This window comes from Phocoena sinus, chromosome 8 (genome assembly GCF_008692025.1).
Source record: "Phocoena sinus isolate mPhoSin1 chromosome 8, mPhoSin1.pri, whole genome shotgun sequence".
Classification (NCBI taxonomy): Eukaryota; Metazoa; Chordata; class Mammalia; order Artiodactyla; family Phocoenidae; genus Phocoena; species Phocoena sinus.
Window position 1 is genome coordinate 84,298,213 of NC_045770.1, and position 18,810 is coordinate 84,317,022.

An 18,810-nucleotide genomic window follows, 5' to 3' on the forward strand; every position below is an offset into this window, starting at 1 on the left:
CATTTGGGGCAAGAGGAATCCAAATATCACTTACTAAGTAAGAAGTTCTTCACCATGTCCTTTTCCTAACTCAATATGGTGCCTTCCCAGGTACCACTCATTTCACACAAGATACATAAGATAAATTCTCTCCGAGGCGAAGCAGCAGTTTTGCAGCAGGTTACAGCTGTAAGGGACTTTAAAAAGCTTCTAGTCCTACCCCTTGTTTTTCAGACAAGACATTACATTATTTACCCAAGATTACACAACTAGGTAGTGGCAGAGCTGTCCCTAAAGCAAGGCTGGTGGAGGGTAAGAACCATCTTTGTATAATAGCACTCACTCTTCTACACTTACTGTGTACCTGTTACAGACCCAGCAACTGAATTAGAGATACATAGTCCTTGCTCTCAACTTGCTCACAGTCTGGCTGTGCTGTAGGACTTGGTCACAATGGAAGCAGCATGTGGAATTTGTGCTATAAGTATCCTTGTAACAGCCCTCACTTAGACCCAGTCCAAGAATGCTCTGTATGGTGATCAGGGAAACTAAAGGCCACTTCATCAGGTTTTAGAGAGAGGGCCTCTTGTGGCTCTGCAAAATAATTAGCTAACCACAGTATTGTTAATATGAGGAAAGCATCAGTGTACTTTACAGAGGACTCAACAAGATACCTAAGATGCTGACAGCATCTTTTCGCTTGAATTAGTCAATGATGCCTCATAGAGGTTTAGCAACAAGGATACCCCAAGGGGGAGCTCTTCTGGTTTGGAACTGAATTGAAGTGACTGGATGATCAAACCCAAAAGCACAAGCCTCTTTCAGAGCTGCATTTAGTAGTGCGGTCAAAGGGAGATAACCAGAAAGCCACAAAGAAACCATTAATTCTCTCCACGGTATATTTTGTTGTTGCCTTTTTAAGCTGATGAAATCCTGATAGCATTTGGGACGGGGACCGCGGGTGGGGGTGGGAGGATGGAGTGTTACACAATGTGCAAACATCACAGACATTTACCAAAGATCAAGTTCCAAGATGTAAAACAAAATAAAACAAAAAAAGATTTTCTCCTAATTTGAATCCCAAAGGACCTGAAAAGCATTGCAAACGTGTCCAGTAAGGCATCAAAAATCCCAAAGAGTGATCACTCCCTTGGTTGTTTTAATGTATTTTTGTCCACAAATGAGAGAAGTTTTCTAAACTGCTGCACTGGCTTACTTTGAAAGGTCTCTGGAACAAAAGTACTTTGGGTGACCCTAGGATACCTGGCAACAGTAACTAAGGATGTGGATGAGGCTAAGAAAGATAAAAACAGATGATGCACTTTTTGATGTCAGACCTGAAATATTGTATAATTAAAACGGAATAAAATGCTGAAGCTTAGAAACAAAGAAATAATCCCATCAGGGAAGTTAGCAAGCTTATTTAAGAGAATGTTGAATATGATTTCTTTAAAGGGTACTATAAAATCACTCTTATGCTCCCCAGATGGCCCTGTGGGTGACTTCTTTATGTAATTAGATTCAGCACTCCCCCTCCTTCCCTCCTTTTTCCCTCCTCCTTCTCTTCTTTGCATAATAGTTATTATTATCAGCCATTATTTATTAAGTGCCTAGGCGCTCTCATGCATTCTATTTCTCATTTTAATTAGCAGTTATTATCACCATGTGCAAGATGAGAAAATAGATGCCAGTAGGTTTGGGTTGTCCACTGTTGGCCATCTAGAAGGTGGTGAAGCCGGAGCAACAGTCATCATTTCTGTACAATGTAGCTTCTGAATTCTGGAAGGAAGTGACGGGGTTAAACCTCAGGGATCCACTTCGGCCCCAGCCCTTGACAGAGAGCTTATCCTCAGAATCAGACTTATTGTCCTGCCCAGTTATGACAAGATCCACGGGCCAAAGTAAAATCAAACTGCTTCTGCCACAGGATCTGCTTCCACCACAAAGTGTCAACTAAAGTCTAACCCACCCACTTCCTGTTTATATCAAATTCTGGCATACCCTAGTCATACAATGGCTGTGTCCCTGAAATTACTTTTTTTGTTAAATACGTGAATATCATGTCAATGTACTGTGGGGGAGTTACAAAAAGAATGTGCTATTTCAAGGAATCCCAAGGTGATTTTTTTTCTCCCCTGAATAATAATTCTCTCTCTCCCTCTCTCCAGACTTTTTACATGCCAGGATGGGATGGGGAACAGAGGTGGAATGTAGGAGCACACCCATATTGTGTCTAAATAAAGCAGGAGGCAGCTGTACTGAAGAATCCACTCAGGTTTTTAACAAGGTGGCTCTCAAAAGATCTCAGAGCTAGGCTATTTCTGGTGGTCACAGGAAGAAGGAAGTGCACCTCTATACACCTAGAAGCTCATATGTACATATAGCTGTTTCCGTGAGGGTGCATTCACAAGCTCGCACATGCACATATGCACATTTCTAACATTTACAGGCCTGGGCTTTCTCATTTTTACCTCTACTGAAAAAGCAGCTTCCATTCATACCTCCTCTCCCTTCCACACCCCCCTTCACACAAACAATCCGCAAGTCTTGAGCTAAAGGAGTATTGCAAATTTAGAAAGGAAGATGGCTTCTTAGGGGCAACTTCCAATTACACTAAAAGACAGAACTCCATCAAAGTTGACTTTACGGAGGTTCTCATATGTCGGTAGGAGAGCGGGGTTAAGTATCCCAGGCAGGAAGTCAAGCCCTCAAAAGCTAACATAGCTCAGCCCGGCTGAGCACCTTAGGAAGATAACCAGGGATCCTCAGCCAGGTATTTGGGATCACAACTCCTCTGAGAAATGCATCGTGGTTTCAGTTTCCCCTTTATCTCTTGCAAAGAACACTGTGATCACCAACAGAAGGATGGTGGGCCGAACTCGGAGCCAGCTGCTGGAGGATGCCCCACCCTGCCCCTTCAGGGTCCGCCCCTAAAAGCAAGAACAGCCCTCTCAACCCAAACCACGCTTCAGGGCTGGGCACGAGGCTTCCCCACTTAGTTCATTTTCCTTGGGCATCCCTTCAGGATTCACAAATGAGGCTTTGAGGCTTATGAGGGTGGCATCCCTGCCCTTTGAGTCATTTGGCCCCTTCGAAGAATGGGCAGATCTTGGCAGGCTAAGAACGGCACAAGGATAATAATTAATAATAATAACTACCTTTTATTGAGTGCTCGTTAAATGACTGGGACTGAGATACATTTTCTCCTGGATTATTTCCTTTTGATCCTCGCAGAAACTCTGGGAGGAAAGTCACATAAACATCCCCATTTTATCTGTGAGGAAAGAGAGGACAAAAGAGCTTGTCATGTGTCCAAAGTCCCACAGGTACAAAGTGGCAGAGCTGGAATACATGTCCAGGTTGATATGATACTGAAACCTTTCATCATAACTGTACTGCCTTCAAGGAGTGAGGGAAACCATATACTGGTCATCCAGGCATCTGCGTAGGTCAGGGTCCTGCAGGAAACAAGTGAGTGACACACTCACATGGGGTAATTGAGGAATGTTTAGTCAAGGGTCTATATTAAGAGATATGGGTGGGACTTCCCTGGTGGTCCAATGGTTAAGAATCCATCTTGCAATACAGGGGACGCCGGTTTGATCCCTGGTCAGGGAACTAAGGTCCCGTGTGCCAGGGCAACTAAGCCCACGCACGGCAACTACTGACCCTGCGTGCTCTGGAGCCCACACACCACGACTAGAGAGAAGCCCACGCACTGCAACGAACAGCCCATGTGCCGCAACTAAGACCTGATGCAGCCAGTAAATAAATATTAAAAAAAAAAAAAGTTATGGGCAGGGTTAAGGGAAACCAACAAGGGGTGGTGAAGACCCCTGACCCTAGTCACTGCAGGGATCCTGTTACCTTCCCTGGGACTGAGAGAGAGGCAAGCAAAGGAAGTAGTTCCCAGAGCCCAGAGAGAGGAACTGAAGTTGTTGGAGAGAGTGGAGAGGCCCACCTTTCAGGAATGCTGACCTCGGGTAAGGAAGTCAACCTGAGCTGACTTGGCAGGGAGGGAGCCAGGGGACAAACAGCCTGACCTCACCTTCTTTCTCCCTCCAAGTTCTGCCAGTATTTCCCATTGGCCAAATCCTACGGGAAGTGGAAGATAAGAGAGCCCATGGCTGCAATCGATTCAGGTCAGCCTCCTGGGGCCCAGGGTCGGGTGAAGAAAGGTAGAGATGGACTTGGAGGGGGCTTGTATGTCCGAAAATAACTTTATTTCTAGCCTTTTCTTGACTGACATTTGGCTGGCTATATAGGTTGGAAATCATTTTCCCTTGGAATTTTGAAGACATTGCTCTTTGCTTTTTAGCTTCTAGCATTGCTTTTGAGAAATCCAAAGCCATCTGATTCTTGCGCCCATATGTGAAATAAACTTCTTCTCTCAGGAGTTGATAGGATCTTTTCTTCAGGAATTCCTGAAACTGCCCAATTCAATTCCCAATAACCTTTGTTAAAAAGAATCTATCTATTAAATAAATTATCCCACCAATTTCAGAATGAGAATTTATAGAGACAGAAGAAACAACTTACCCATTTTCATAGAAATCCCTTTTCCCTTAAGTAGCATTTAAAGCCCAATCTAACATAGGTATTGAATTTTAAATTCAGTTTTAAAATACATTCTCTGGGCAAGTGATGTAAGAGATGGGGAGAGAAAAATTCATGATAGTGGGAGCATCCAAAAATCATAGTATTTCTATTCAGCATCTAAAAATGCCTCAGTTATCCTATCCTCACATGAAAATTGCTGCTGAATGAGATAGGCCTAGGTTAGCACTGAGCTGTGTGTGTCTTTTCAATAATAACTTGGGGCCTCAGACTCTCCAAAATGCAGACTTATCAGACATTTCTCTTAGAAAAATGATGTTTTATTCTTAATGATCTTACTATTTTACGAGAAGATATTATAGCTGGGAGAAGAGATTGCCCGGTTTTAGAAACCACCATCCGATAAATTGTTGCCCAGTGCAGAACAACTGGTGACGAAAATTTCTTTTGTGGGTTGTAGTCCCCCGATGGAACCAAAGTTGGTTGGCATGAGATGATTTCCACAGTCAGTTGAACACCAAAGATGAGACCGGCTCTTGGCCACAAACCAGACTGCAGAGTCAGTAAGACCTGCCTCCATCAACCCAAGGCTGCTCTGACTTTTGATTTTTTTAACAATAGAAATGAAACTGCCACAGGGAGGAGAGAGAACAATGGTGTTTTGACAAATGAAACAAAGATAGAGCTTGGCTGACCATTCAGGTCAGAAAGAAAATGAAGGTACAGGAAGACCGATGTTGGTTGACCTCCTTGCCAAGAAGCAAACATTCTGTGGGAGGTTTCCACCCACTTGATGAACAGGCTCAACGGTGGCCTTTTGGATTTGGCAATTTTGTTGGCTATTTTCTGGCAAAAGAGCACTTTTTTTTTTTTGTGGTACGCAGGCCTACTCACTGTTGTGGCCTCTCCCGTTGCGGAGCACAGGCTCTGGACGCGCAGGCTCAGCGGCCATGGCTCACGGGCCCAGCCGCTGCGCGGCGTGTGGGATCTTCCTGGACCGGGGCATAAACCCACATCCCCTGCATCGGCAGGCGGACTCTCAACCACTGCGCCACCAGGGAAGCCCACAAAAGAGCACTTTTTCTAGGATTTCAGATAGAATGAGAGTAAGAAATGCATGGTTAACACATATAGACGTAGTATCCTTGAGACCTAAGGAAGGAGGAACTGGCAAGAGCTTAGAATCACTGGAAAATGTTGTTGTCCTATTTCCTTAGAGATCTTCTAGAGTAGTTCAGATGGAGTTCTGGCCTGTGGAAGGGGTGAAGCTAAGAAACCTCTAGTTGCCCTTGCTAGACTTGTAATCCTCAAAAAATGGAAATTAGGAAGCATTTATTCATGACCTTGAAAACGTGTTTATAAAAGCATATTATAATGTATCAGTAAAATGAGCTGAGAAGAGGGTTTATGAGAAAGTTCATGTGAGAAATGCAGCTATTAACACACATGCCATTCCCCACCTTGACCCCAGCAGGAATGTGTAAATGGTGACATATGGAATGTAAGCATCTGTTGAGATGTTTCATAAATCTGCCTGGCAACGGGCATCACAAGGCCCTGGGTGAGAACAGGCCCCAGGAAGGGAGAGATGGTGAATGTCGCATCTCATTTTAGGCTACTAATCAGCCCAGAATTTGACAATCAAAAATTTCCAGATAATTCTCTTTAATCATATTGATTATTTTCTGACAAGGTGACACTTTTTCATGGGACCCGCTTCAGGAATAAGTCAAATGTTCATCCATCCATCCATCCATCCACCCAGGAAATACCTATCGAGGGCCTTCAGCATGGAAGGCAGCGTACTAGGTACTGCAGGTACAGTGGAGGACAAGAGAGACACTGCCATGCCACTGCAGAACCTACTGCATGTGGGAAAACAGATATTAAACAAATAATAACACAAATAATTTTATAATTAGTTTGGATAACTGCTATAAAGGAAAATAACAGCTTATACTTGTAGTACACTCTTCCAAACTTTCTACATAGATTATCTCCTTTAATCCTCATAATACTCTGCGATAGAAGCTATTGCTAGTCTCACTTTAGAGATGAGGAAACAGAGGCATGGAGGTCTGCATGTCCTGCCCAAGGTCTCACAGCTAATGAGTGGTGGGCACTCCTTGGGAGTCAGGCAGTTGAGTCCAGGCCTCAAGTTCCTGACACTACACCCTTTTTTAGGACCTGGGTGGGGAAGGGGTGCTGATTTAGATTGCAGGTTAAAGAAAATTTTCTTTCAGTATATGATTTTAGGCCTAGCCCAAGGATAATTAGAGATTAATTGGGCACAAGAAGGTAACAAGGGTATTCCAGAATTAGGGAATGAGATGTCAAAAGGCCCTGAGGCAGAAGGGGTTGGTCTTGGAGGCCGGGGTGACTGGAGGGGTGGGGGGCAGGGGTGGTGAAATGTAAGGCTGGAGACGTGGGCAAGGGTTAGAGCGCTTGGGACCTTGTATATCCTGCTGAGAATCTTGAACCATATCCTGAGCAGAGGGAGAGCTCCTGAAAGACCTGGTATTGCTCCAGACCCAACTGCTACAGCTGGGAGAAGAGAGGAGTTCTCCCCATGGAAGTGTGAGGCTGTTGCTAGGCTAGAAACTCGCCCTTCCTTCCCACTGTCTTCTGTAGGAGTAAACGGATGCTGCACACTTCCGTTCTTATCAGACCGCTGTCCTCTGGTGCAGTTAAAAGACAGCAATGTCAAGAAACAACTCATGCTTTGGACTTAATGTTTGTGTCCCGATAGCAACAACATTAACAGCAACAATTCCTGTATCAAAATCCTAATCCCCAGCGTGATGGTATTAGGAGGTGGAGACGTTGGGAGGTAATTAGGTCATGAGGGCAGAGTTCTCACAGATGCGATTAGTGCCCTTATAAGAAGAGGCCAGAGGAACTTCCCTGGTAGCACAGTGGTTAAGCATCTGCCTGCCAATGCAGGGGACATGGGTTCAAGCCCGGGTCTGGGAAGATCCCACACGCCGTGGAGCAAATAAGCCCGCGTGCCACAACTACTGAGCCTACGCTCTAGAGCCCGCGAGCTATAGCTACTGAGCCCGTGAGCCACAGCTACTGAGCCCCACGCCTGGAGCCCATGCTCTGCAACAAGAGAAGCCACTGCAATGAGAAGCCTGCATATCTCTACACAGCCAAAAATAAATAAATAGATAAATGAAAAGAAAAAGAAAATTTTAAAAAAATTAAAAAAAAAAAAGAAGAGGCCAGAGAACTAGCTTACTGTCTTTTCACTGTGTGAGAAGTCAGCGGTTTGCATCCTGGAAGAGGGCTCTCACCACAACCAGACCCTGCTGGCACCCTGATCTCAGACTTCCAGCCTCCAGAACTATGAGCGGTAAGTTTCTGTTGTTTATAAGCCACAGTCTATGGTAAATTGTTATAGCAGCCCAAACTGGTTAAGACAACGGGCAGATCTAAAAATCCATTCAGCACTGAGTTCTGCTTAATATTTTTTTTCTTCTTTTTTCTCTTTTTCTGGCCACACTGCAACAGCTTGTGGGATCTTAGCTCCCCGACCAGGGATTGAACCCGGGCCCTGGCAGTGGGAGCTCAGAGTTCTAACCACTGGACCACCAGGGAATTCCCAGGTCTGTTGAATATTAACCTCAGTTTACCACCATTAATTTTGGCATTGCCCAGATGTCGGACCCCATTAAGATTTCTTAAAAGATTTCCTCCAAAAAAAAAAAAATGGCATCCCAAAGATGTCCACCACCTAAGCCGTGGCACCTGTGCCTGTTACCTTGCATGCAAGGAGGCTTCGTAGATGTGATTAAAGATCTTGATATGAGGAGATTATCTTGGATTGTCCAGGTGGGCCCAATGTAATCACAAGAGTCCTTTTAAAAGTGGAAGAGGGCTTCCCTGGTGGCGCAGTGGTTGAGAGTCCGCCTGCCAATGCAGGGGACACAGGTTCGTGCCCCGGTCCGGGAGGATCCCACATGCCGCGGAGCGGCTAAGCCCGTGAGCCATGGTCACTGAGCCTGCGCGCCCGGAGCCTGTGCTCTGCAGCGGGAGAGGCCACAACAGTGAGAGGCCTGCGTATGGCAAAAAAAAAAAAAAAAAAAAAAAAGTGGAAGAGGGAGACAGGAGGGTCAGAGACAAAGAAAAGATGTAAGGACAGAAGCAGAGTGAGAGTGATGCAATTCCTGGATTGGGGCCACAAACCAGGGAATGTAGGCAGCCTCTGGAAGCTGGAAAAGGCAAGGAATGGATTCTCCTAGAAAGAAGCTCCAGAGACGAATGCAGTCCAGCCCACACCTTGAGTCCAATGAGACCCATTTGGGATTTCTGATCTCCATAACTATTAGATAATAAATCTGTGTTGTTTAAGCCACTAAATTTGTGATAATCTGTTATGGTAGGAAACCAATACACTCCCTACTCCAGCCACGACTTGGCTCAGGACAGACATTTCTAATCCCTCACAGTTTCCTACTGGGCCCAGATGCAGCCTCGTGATGTTTCTCAACCCAGCAGTCCAGGCAGTTACTCCCGATCAGCCAGTAGAAGGCAACTCACTTGCCATCCCATGGGGTCTGTACAGAAATTTACACCCGATTGTGACCCCTCCGCCATTGCCATATATGTAAATATTAATTACTTGGATATTTCTTTTTCTTTTTCTTTTTTTTTTTTTTTTTTGGCGGTACGCGGGCCTCTCACTGCTGTGGCCTCTCCCGTTGTGGAGCACAGGCTCTGGATGACAAAGTTAGAAGCCTTATAATGCTCTGCTAAAACAGCATGAAATAAATCCTTATTTTGCTTTTCTGCTCTCATAACCCTCCATCTTTTCCTACTGTGATATCTCTTTCCTTTCTTCACATAATAAAGAAACATCATAAAAATAAAAACCAGGCCAAAAGGAGTCACCAAGTTTAGGAGTATGAACTATTTGGCAATATATAGCAAAAACAGGAGAATTCTGTCTGGATTTTGGCTTTTTGGTGCCCATATGTGAAGAAAGTATTATATTTGGGCAGAAAGAGGGGGTGTATGACAGGAAAGGAAGAAAAATTAAATAGAATTAAGATGTCTGAATTGATTTTTAAATACATGAGTTAGCATAAGCAAGTGAGGTTTTTATTTTTAATGCCTGTAATGAAGTTGGGCTGGGGTGTAGGCAACAGATGGAGAAGAGGAACCAGGCCCATGGTGGCTGTGAAGGTATGTGATGGGGCCGGGGGCTGAGTGATGTGGAACAGGGAGGCATCCTGGAGATGGAGTCAGGAGAGATGGTTTCCAGCCTCTTGCCACCAATGTGCACTTGAGCGTGGTGCCGACCGCACAAGGATTCTATGGGATAGCGCTTGTGTTCATGGGCTCTGTAAAGTTGTAGGAAACTGTAGGGAAGAAGTCCTCAGGAGAAGCCCATCTTGCTGCCACGTGAGATGCGTCTAGCATCGCACTGGCCCCACCAGCTCAAGGGTGGCTAGAAGGAACCGCCTTCCCCCAAAAAGACCTTCACGCCCTTCTGCCTTTGCCCTCCCAAAGTGACTCCCATTAAAGATGGAATGTTTCTGAGCTGGTGGGCCAGGAACTGCTGACCGGTGGAGTTTATTTCTGCATGAAACAAAACACGCCCACCCCTTGTTTTTCCTCCTGCCTGAATCTAAGACTTGGCTGTGCTCAGCAGAAGGGAGGCGGGAAAGGCACACTTGAAACTGTAGCGAGCACCTGAGCAGACCGAATCCAATTTTGGATACAAATGTCAAGGAAAGGCCGCCTTAGCTTCTGCTCTTTGTTTACTGAGGCGCGATGTGATGCTCCATTGAAAGGCCTGCTGATTTCACCTGCGCAGGTTTGATAATGATACAGTACAGGGAGCGGGAGGAACGATGACCTCCCTGAGGATGCTTGGAAAGGCACAGCCAGGCTGCTCCGTGCTCACTGGGACAGCGGGCAAGAACCTGGGAGCTTCTCAGGTCCCAGCCTGGCCACGAGTAAGCTACGTGGACTCTTCCCGCAGCTTTGGTTTGATCTTCCTGGTCCATAAAATAAAGGGACTGGACTAGATGACCCCTAATATCTTTTCTTTCTGATGTTTTATGATTCTGGCATCTGGAGCATTTACAGATGCTGGCAAGGAATGCCAGCAAAGAGTGTAGGCTAAAATTTGGCCTAACCATTTGGGAGGGTAATTCAGCATTAGCTTTCAGATTTTTTGATGTATACCCTTTGGCCCAGAAGAATCAATTCTTAGGATTTATCCTCTGGAAATACTAGCATAAAGATGAAAACATGGATGTTTATAACTGCAAAACATCAGAAACAACTTACGTGCCCATTAGTAGGGAAGTGGTTAAATAAATCTACTACACAACTGTTATAAAAAAATGCAGATCCATACGTCCTGAAAAGGAAAAATATCCAAAATATAATTTTAACTGAAAAAAATTAGATTGAGTAAAATATGTAGCATGATTTTTCTGAAATGAAACCCAGATATGTGTAATATACGTATATTGTTTAATTATACATTTGTATATATATATGTGCATAGAGAAAATGTCAAGAAGTTTCCACGCCAAACTTACATTAGCGGTTCCCTCTAGAGCTGCACGGCCCAATATGGTAGTCACTAGCCACATGTGGCTACTGGGTACTTGAAATGTGGTGCAACTGAGGAATCAGATTTTTAAAATTTATTTAATTTTAATTACTTCATATTTAACTTAAAAACCGGTACTTCATTCAGTTATTGGAAAAATTTTAAGTACGTTTGCAGCAACTTGGATATGAGTCTACTTTTTCAACTTTATGTTTTAGGAATCTCAATATAGATCAAGGTTTTTCAATGAAGATTTAGCATCCAAATTGAGAGATGTTGTAAGTGTAGAACAGATACCAGATTTAGAAGACTTGGTACAAAAAATAATGGAAAATATCTCAATAATAATTTTGTAACTCATGAATAATTTGATAATGTTGATTACATGTTGAAGTAACAGCATTTGGGGTACGTTAGGTTAAATAAAACGTATAATTAAAATTAATTTCACCTGTTCCTTTTCACTTTTTTAATGTGGCTACTAAAAAATTTTTAATTGTATGTGTGGCTCACATTTAATTTCTATTGGACAGTGCTGCTTTGGGGAGTGGATAGAGGAGAGAACTAGGCTTTAACTTTTTACTTGATATACTTTTGTATTGTTTGATTTTGTTACAGTAAGCCTCAGTAACTTCCATAATTTATAAAGAGTTAAAAAAAATTAAAAGTTAACTTCTAGGATACAGTTTGGTATATAAAGAAAGTTATTGAGAAAATACTTCTAATTTGTTTCTTTGGAGTTGGAGTGTCAGGGTCTGAAATAAATATTTTGCCATCAGCTTATTAGAAAATGGAACTCTCACTGTGGTGTCTCTGTGATTTACCAGCATCTTCTAATTGCCTGACTCTTTTCTGGATGACTGCTATCCTCAGCAAGGATACCTTTGCCTGACAACCATCCCAGCTGTGACGGAAAAGGACTGTTTCTCTGAGAGCAGGAGTTAAGCCCAGGAGGGTTAGAAAAAAAAGAGAAATAACCCTTAAAATAATCGCCCTTCTTCTCTCCTGCTCCCTCCTCCCGTATCAAGATTTCCCAAGGCTTTGGGGATCTCGAGTTCTAGGCTGAACTTCCTACCTCACTAAATGACAAGGCCAGGATGTTAATGTTCCCCACACAGACACGTCTGCATTATACATAAAGATGTCTGTGTTACACATAAACACGTTATGGCTGTAACAATATCACTTTCAAAGGAGCGCTAATCCGCTGAAGTCATCGAGTTAGAAAACATTTGCTTCTCCATGTCTTGTGTCTGAACTGTGTGTGAGAGAGAAAGTAGGAAGGAGGGAGGGAGGAAAGGATGGAGTAAAGAGAAGGAGAATGTACTTTGTAAAACCCTACTTTGTAAAGATAGTTTTTAAAACTATCCCACCATTTATTATGGTGTCACTCGCTTACACTGTTTAGTCTCTGTTTAAAAAGTTGATTCTAATCTTTTCTGTACAAACTTACAGATACACAGATAACCCCAATCAACATTTTGGGTATGAAGCTGTTGGGCTTGAATGGATGTCACAAGGTGACTTGGGTGGAGAAAAAAATCAGCTGTGGTTCTCATAAAGCTCAGGGAATTGATAACTCAATGCTTCCCTAAAACCCTCTACTACCCATATCATAGCTCATGTCTCCCTAGATCATATTTGCCTAAATCATATTTGTCTTCCTTGCTAGGCACCTCTAACCCCAGCACCTAGCACAAGATCTGGCAAATACTAAGCTCTTAATAAAAATCTGTTGATTGACAGAATGAAGAAGTGAATGGACCTACCATTCAAGGGTCAGCCATTATCTAAAACATTTATAAAATTAGAGTTCCAGCTCAAAAATGAACTTGTAAAATTTTCCATCTTATTAACACTGTATTTATTAAATGCCTATTATGAGCTAAAAGCTGACTAAACAAAGCCAGCTTTTAAAACACACACACACACACACACACACACACACACGGTCTGTGCCCTGGTGTAGTTTACAACCTGGGGAGAAGGGGGAGACAGGGGTTAGGCATAAATAAAAAATTACAGATGGTAATAGGTGCTTCCAAGGATACAATCAGGGATGGTGATAGAGGATAAAGGAGGGAGCTATACCAATTTAGCCAAGGCTATTTGTCTCTTCTCTGAGTAAGTGATATTTAAGCTAAAGCATGGGGGATGAGAAGGCATCAACTATTAAACTATTAAATAAGCAAATTTGGGAAAGGGAGGTACGGGAGAGAGGAGAGAGCCTTCCATATACCCAGGAGCGGTGTCTGCTTCTTAGGTGACTCACTGCCCAATGTGCTATGAAATTCAAACTTGACTTGATTCATTTGGGTTTTAGAGCCCATGCTAATTCGCATGCCTGGCTGGGTGTCAGTGTCCGTAGGAACCCATGTGTTCAGAGTGTAAAGAGGGTGATTTCCCTTATGTGAAGGGCAATGTAATTATGAGGGAATGTTCTGAGAGTGGGCTAGGGGGTGGCCAGCAGCAGGCCGGTGAATCTCGTTCACTTCTCTTCAGAGTTGTCTGGTGCCCCCTCACGTTAGCTTCCGTATTTCAGATGAGCTCTGTCGATTCAATTTCTCCTTTAAATATATTTTTTTGTTGTCACTAGTTACATGTGGAGGGCGTTCTGAGGATTCACAAAGGAGAAGATTCTTACTTTTTATCTTATACTCCTTATCCCTTTTGAATATTTTTTAACTATGAGTTTTTATAATTTATAAAACTTAAATAAAATTGTAAACTACATACACAGTTCTGTTTAACATGTTTGTTTAACATGACACTTTGTGACCATTGCTAGGAATTAGTTTTTTCTTTTTTTCTTTTTCTGATTACTAAGGCCATAAAAGCTCGATATTTGGAAAACTCAGGAAAAAATAAAAGATAATTTGTCATAACTGAATGACCCAGAGATTACCACTAACATTCTCTTGGTATACAAAAGTCCCCCTTATTCAAGGTTTCACTTTCCACGGTTTCAGTTACCCATGGTCAACCACAGACCAAAATTATTAATGGAAAATTCCAGAAATATGCAATTCATAAGTTTTCAATTCTGAGTAGCCTAATGAAATTGCGTGTGGAGCTCCAATGCGCCCTGGAGGTGAATCATCTCTTTGTCCATCGAATCCTGCCCCTTCGTCACTAGCTGTCTTGGTCATCAGTTCAACTGTCAGGTATCACAGAGTGCCTATGTTCCAGAACCCTTATTTTACTTAATAATGCCCCCAAAGCTCATTAGAGTAGAGATGCTGGCAATCCGGATATGCCAGGGCATAGCCATAAAGTGCTTCCTTTAAGTCAAAAGGTGAAAGTTCTCGACTTAATTTGTAAAGAAAAAGAATCACGTGCTGAGGTTGCTAAGATCTACAGTACGAACAAATCTATCCAGGAAATTGTGAAGGAAGAAAAAGAATTTGTGCTAGTTTTGCTGTTGTACCTCAAACTGAAAAACTTACGGCCACAGTGAGTGATAAGTGCTGAGTTAAGATAGAAAAAGCATTAAATTTGTACAGTGAGATATTTTGAGAGAGAGAGGCCATATTCACATAACTTTTATTACAGTATATTGTTATAATTATTCTATTTTGTTGTTAGTTATTGTCGTTAATATCTTATTGTGCCAAATTAAACTTTACCACAGGTATGTATGTACAGGAAAAAACATAGTATACATAGGGTCCAATACTATTCATGGTTTCAGGCATCCAGTTGGGAGTCCCGGAACATATCCCCATGGATTAAGGGGGACTACTGTATTTCTTTCCCAATGACTTTTAAAAATAGGATCAAATTCTACTTGTTAATTTATAACCAACTTTTTTTCTTTTCTTTCTTTTTTTCCCCTTTTCTTCTTTTTTTTTTTTTCTCTTTTTTTGTGTCAGACGGGTAACATGCCGGTGTCATAACAAGGTTTGAGGGAGGCACATGTCACACAACCTCATGAACACCCAGTCATCACGCTCAGGAACTACAAAAGGATCTATAACTGGTTTTTTAAACTCGATATAGGTAGGCACCTTTCTATGGCAATAAATGTCGAGCTTCTGAATGGATGTATCATAATTTAACCAATTCTCTTGTGATGAGCATTTAGGTTGCAATTTTCACCACATAATTATCTTTTAATCTAAGCTTTCTGTGAAATTTTTTGTGTCTGTCACCATCCTGGGGTTTTACCTGATTCCTCAAAATTCAACAAACAGCAGAGATACTTACTTGGTAATTAAGAAATAAGATTTCCTTTGCAAGTATGTAGTCAAGTACTTCACGCCAGGTTCCACTGGGTGCAAACTTGATCTATGAAAATCTAGACTGACCAAATCAACTTCAGGATTGTTTCTTAACTTCACTAAACAATTTAAATAGCAAGTTTCACCTCTTTCACTCAAAATACCCTTTCAAAAAGTATCAGCTTCAATCAGCTATCCTTCAATTATAAATAAATACATAAATAAAAATTTTAAAAAGTATCAGCTTCTCATGAGGTTAGCAGTGAAGGGTAGGGAGGGGTGCCTCTGAAATAGCTAATGCTGTGTTTTAAGACTAGCTCATGCCTTCTGTGTAGTGGGGGGGACACGGGTGGAGGGGGAGTACTAATGGAGGCCGCTGCTCTGATCACAGCTGTTACCAACTGACCTGACAAGTCAGGCAGGTGAGGGGAGTGGTACAAGAGGCAGAATTCCAGGTGCCCAGGAATCAGAAATGGGTAGGCTGAAAGGATTCTAGCCATGGAAGCCGCCACATGGCAGGACTTGAAAAAGGGATCCTCAACTGATTTCTCTCCAACAAAACAGAAGAGCAGCCAGGGCTGGACCGTCTTCATGCCAGATCAGCCTGTCCATGTCCAAGCCAGCAAATACACAGAGATCCATTCCAGCCTCGAACCTGACGTTCCCCTTAGTTACAATCCTGTGATTTCCAAAAAGACTATTTTCTGTTTCTATTCAGCTTATAGCAACCTGCTCTCTTACATAGCTTCTTTATCTGGTGGGGCAATTACAGCCTGTGACTAACAGCTGCAGTTCATAAACATGAGTTTCACTGTTCGGGTCAGTAGTTCTCAGTCTTTTCTGAATGGCAACTCCCCCAGCTGATCTTGGCGTGAAGAGAGGCACCTTCCATCAGCACTCTGGTTGGTACTTGATAGTGCAGTTTACTGTTGGAGGGTTCTGTTTCCCCATTATAAAAGAGGTGACGTTTTTATTAAAGTTACAAGTGCTTGCATCTAATACCAAATGGATTTCTGGATTTCAGTTTTACTAGTGATTTTAACTTTCCTCATTGAGTTTTTCCTTATATTCCAAATGGTCTAAAATAGGCCTGTCTTTCTTTTATATTTAGGAAAAAATGCCCTTTCAAAAAGTAATTCATAACTATAAAAATTTTAGGAAAAAATCTGTAGGATCTAGGGCTTCACGAAGTGTTCTAAGACATGACACCAAAAGCACAATTCATAAAAGAAAAAAAATCTATAAATTACACTTCATCAAAGAGGATGAAAAGACAAGCTATTAACTGGGAAAAAATATTATTTGCAATGACTGCACATTGGCATCTCAGAGGATGGGAAGCCCATCTATTGAGCCCTTAGGATGTGCCAGGCCCTGGACCAAATGTTTATCAATCCATTTCAATCTCACAGCAATTCTATCAGGCAGGAGCGGTTACTATTCCCATGTTAAAATGCAGAGGCAGAGGCTGGAAGAGTTTTAGGGTCCAATCCAAGATCCTATCACCATTGAGGGGCATGGCCAGGATTCAATCCAGACCTGTTCACCACCCAAGTTCGCTCTGATCCTGGACTCTGGAGCCAGACTTCCTGGGTTCAAATCCTGCGTCCCTACTTGGTAGCTATTTGACTTTGCCTCCATTTCCCCAACTGTAAAATGGGATTAATAATAATACCTACCTCATAAGGTTGTCATAAAAATTAAAAACATGAATCTGTCTACGGCCTAAGAGCTATGTGCCTGGCACGTAGCAAGGGCCATGTGAGTGATCACTATTGTTGTGGTGTTGTCAGTATTCTACTGACTCTTAAAAATAGGATGGAGAGACAGGAGAAAAGCAAATGACCCAAAGAGACACCATTTCATGTTGCCTCAAGGGATTTCTCCTAGCCGAGTAACACAAGATGTACCGCCTCCAGGCCGCTGCTCCCAGCCTCAGGCCTTTCAGCAAAGTGAAACCGCCGGCGTTTCCAAAGCCAAATTCTTCAGGGTAGCATTAAGTCTTTGTCTTATCAGGAAAGGAGTTGGGGTGGGGGAGGACAACTCTTCCCTTTAAGAGCAGCAGTGGATTTCCTTTGAAGAAACTTGCCTTTTACAAGTATTTATTTAGGAGTATCCAGTGATCAGTGATCTTATTTTGTGTATCTCTGCTGCCACAACATACCATGGACTGTCAGCATCCTCTTTACTACAAGAAATACAGTCCTTAGTGCCTTTAAATCTAATCAGATTAGAGAAACAATTCAGAAAACACATCTTTAAGATTCTCGTCCTCTAGAACAACTCTAGGTACCTAAAGTTACCAAAAGATAACAAGAGGCATTACCTGCCTGACAGTGACTGGTTTCAAAACTGAAGAGCGGGCTTCCCTGGTGGCGCAGTGGTCGAGAGTCAGCCTGCCGATGCAGGGGACACGGGTTCGTGCCCCAATCCGGGAGGATCCCACATGCCGCGGAGCGGCTGGGCCCGTAAGCCATGGCCGCTGAGCCTGCGCGTCCGGAGTAAGAGGCCCTCGTACTGCAAAAAAAAAAAAAAAAAAAAAATGAAGAGCACCTGGAGTTGAGGCTTTCTTAACTCCTCCAAATTGGTCATGATTATCATGCAAATGATGGCTTCAGTCAGGACCAGGGTTCAGTTTTCAACCCGTCAACAGCCCTATGAAAGACTTCCCTTTGAGAGGCCCTGAGGTTGCCTTTTGAGATGGGTGGGCCTCACAGAGCTCAGGGGACTACAAATAGAGAACCCTCTGGGCACAGCAGTAAGAATGTTACTACTGGCGTAGGACCCTATGCCAGGTTTATAGCTCCGAGTCCCTTATGCAAACTCCAGGTTATTATAGCCTTCAGGAAGGACACGGTTTACAGCTGATCTAGTTTAGGAAGGAGACCTCTCACCAGAATCCCTGAGTACAAGGAACACCTGATTTGGGGGAAAAAAATCGACCCCAGGACTGGTGTCCCAGAAGAGTCCCCTTAGAATCCCCAGGATTTTGTTTTCATCTCTATAAAGTATCGTAAGTCTTTAGAATTTGTAAACTTATCTTAATATGATTTTATCAGCATCCTTTATCCTATACACTAATAGAAGGCACGATCCTCCATGCCACAGTCACCTTGTTGCACTCTTCATTTCATGATGAAGAAACTGAAGCCCAGAGTCACACAGCATTGTAATAATAAAGGCCCGGAACCCAAGACTGCTGACCTCACTCCAGTTCTCTACCCTCTGAGCTACCCTGCCAAAATGACAATTTAAAGAATGACTTCCTAAACAGATTATTCCTTCTCTCTTTCACAATACCATTGGGTCGCCTCCCTGCAGATAATTCTCTCCATAAGCCAATTCAAACACTCTGAAGCATGTCTCATCATGAACTAGAGCTTCTGCTGGGATGGGGAAAGAGGATTCAGTGGGTTTTTTTGAGGGGGACAGAGGGCACTGAACTCTCTAAAAGACCCAGCAGAACAATCCTGATGATTCAGA

At 42.9% G+C, this 18,810-nt stretch overlaps 1 long non-coding RNA gene and 1 other non-coding gene across 4 annotated transcripts in view; one reads left to right on the forward strand and one right to left on the reverse strand.

The window, feature by feature from the left end:
* Window positions 1-18,810, forward strand: part of LOC116757606 — a 51,942-nt gene that overhangs the window by 11,526 nt on the left and 21,606 nt on the right. The window contains exon 3 of one of the 3 annotated variants that reach the window (XR_004351030.1): window positions 14,980-15,106. The exons of the other annotated variants lie outside the window; for them this stretch is intronic. This is a non-coding gene — a long non-coding RNA (uncharacterized LOC116757606). The remainder of the gene's footprint in view (window positions 1-14,979; window positions 15,107-18,810) is intronic. 3 annotated transcript variants of the gene reach the window in all.
* LOC116758895 lies at window positions 14,974-15,077 on the reverse strand. Its single transcript, XR_004351279.1, has one exon. It is a non-coding gene; the product is annotated as a small nucleolar RNA U13 (small nucleolar RNA).